Source organism: Mustela erminea, chromosome 10, assembly GCF_009829155.1.
Source record: "Mustela erminea isolate mMusErm1 chromosome 10, mMusErm1.Pri, whole genome shotgun sequence".
NCBI classification, from domain to species: domain Eukaryota; kingdom Metazoa; phylum Chordata; class Mammalia; order Carnivora; family Mustelidae; genus Mustela; species Mustela erminea.
Window position 1 is genome coordinate 98,678,392 of NC_045623.1, and position 1,825 is coordinate 98,680,216.

Sequence of the window (1,825 nt, forward strand, 5' to 3'; positions counted from 1 at the left end):
TCAGTCAGTTCATCGTCCGACTCTCGATTTCAGCGCAGGTCACGATCTCAGGGTGGTGGGATCGAGCCCAGCATGGGGCTCTGTGCTCAGCGTGGAGTCTGCTTGTCCCTCTCCCTCTGCTTCTCCCCTCGTCCCCTCCTCTCTCTTTCTCAAATAAATAAATAAAATCTTAAAACAAAACAAACAAAACCCCCAAATCTACAACACAGTTATTATTAACACAAAACAAAACAAAACAACAAAACAAGAACAAAAAACAAAGACCAGAAGAGAGTCTGGAGGACTCGGTCACAGAGCCCAGAGACCAATCCAGCGGCTAACAGGGGTTTAAGGCCAGAAGCCACCGGCAGTGAGGCCAGCCGTGGGCCCCGTGTCTGGAGGATGGCTACTCACTCACTTGGAGGCAAGAGTGGGGATAGAATGAGATCATGTCTGCAGGCGTCTCCCTGCCCACAAAATGGGAGCTGTTGTTATTATGACCGTCAGCACCGTCATTACGAAGGGGCCCAGATCTCCTCAAGAGTCCAGGTTCTCTGGTAAGGGTTATGTTTAGACGAGCTCCTGCCACTCACCCTCTGGGTGCCTTTATTGGGGAAGAAGTCAGGCCTTCCAGAACTTGCTTTGACTCCGCCCTCGAGATGAGCAGAAATCCCAGGGTGCAGCCCTCTGTAGCTGCTGGTTCTGTGACCTTGGACAAGTCATGACATCCCCCTGGGTCTCCGTTTCCTCACCTGTATGATGGGGACCGCAGAGAGGTCAGGAGGACACCATGGGACCGTGCCCGGGCAGCCAGTCATTTGTGCAGACGTCTGGCCCTGGAGGGTGAGGGGCAGGCAGGTCACAGCCTGGAGCTCCCAGGCAGGCAGGCCCGGCTCCAGTTCAAGTCCACCTCTGTCCAGGTGTGGTCTGCAGGCCGGCTCCATGACCCCGCTGAACCCCAGCTTCCTGTCAGGGATAATCAATCATCCCAACCTCCCCCGCCTCACCCCAAGCAAGCGGTCAGGAAATAAGTCAGCTTCTACTCTGCCCTTCCTTACCCTCAGGCCTAAAGAGGTTGTGTCTCAAGGTCAAATAGCTGATTAGAGGCTTAGCCAGAGAGGAAGAGAGAGAGATGCTAAGACCTTGTCCCATCCCCCTGGGCAAAGCCCCTTTCTGGGATTCACTCGGAGACTGAAGAGGGCTCCTGGGGGGCGGACAGCTGCCTGTTTCGTCTGAACTCACCCAAGAGAGCTGCCCCCCCCCAGCCGCCCCCCCTCCCAGCGCCCCAGCCAAACATGCTGTCTGGAAACACCTGACGAAGGAAGTGCTACAGATAATTTTCTAAAAACGGTAAAACCGTGACTCCTGTGCCAATACAGAGTGAACCTGGGTCAGATGTTGTCACGGGCTCAAAGAAGCAACAGAACAGGCACGTTTATAGGCCAGGAATATCGAAGTAAATGTGCCCACGGAGGCAAAACCGGTTTTCCACGAGGGGGTGAAGGGGCCTCTGCCGGACAAGATGGAATGGGTCAGTTGCCTACAATTGACAGTTGTAAAAGAATAATGAAAGGCTAAGGGGCGCCTGGCTGGCTCCGTCGGGAGAGCCTGCCACTCTCGGGGTGGTGAGTTCAAGCCCCATGTTGGGCGTGGAGCCTCATCCAAATTAAAAAAAAAAAAAGAAAGGCTAGAATCGGATACCCCTGAAGGGTGTGCTGGGCGCAGACATAGTTTTCCACTGAAGTACGTGTTTTTTTCCTGCAGAAGGAAGGCCAAGACCAGGGTACGCTCCGTGGTCTCTAATCTGATGATCAGTCACGAGTGGAGTATGATTCACACACTGCAA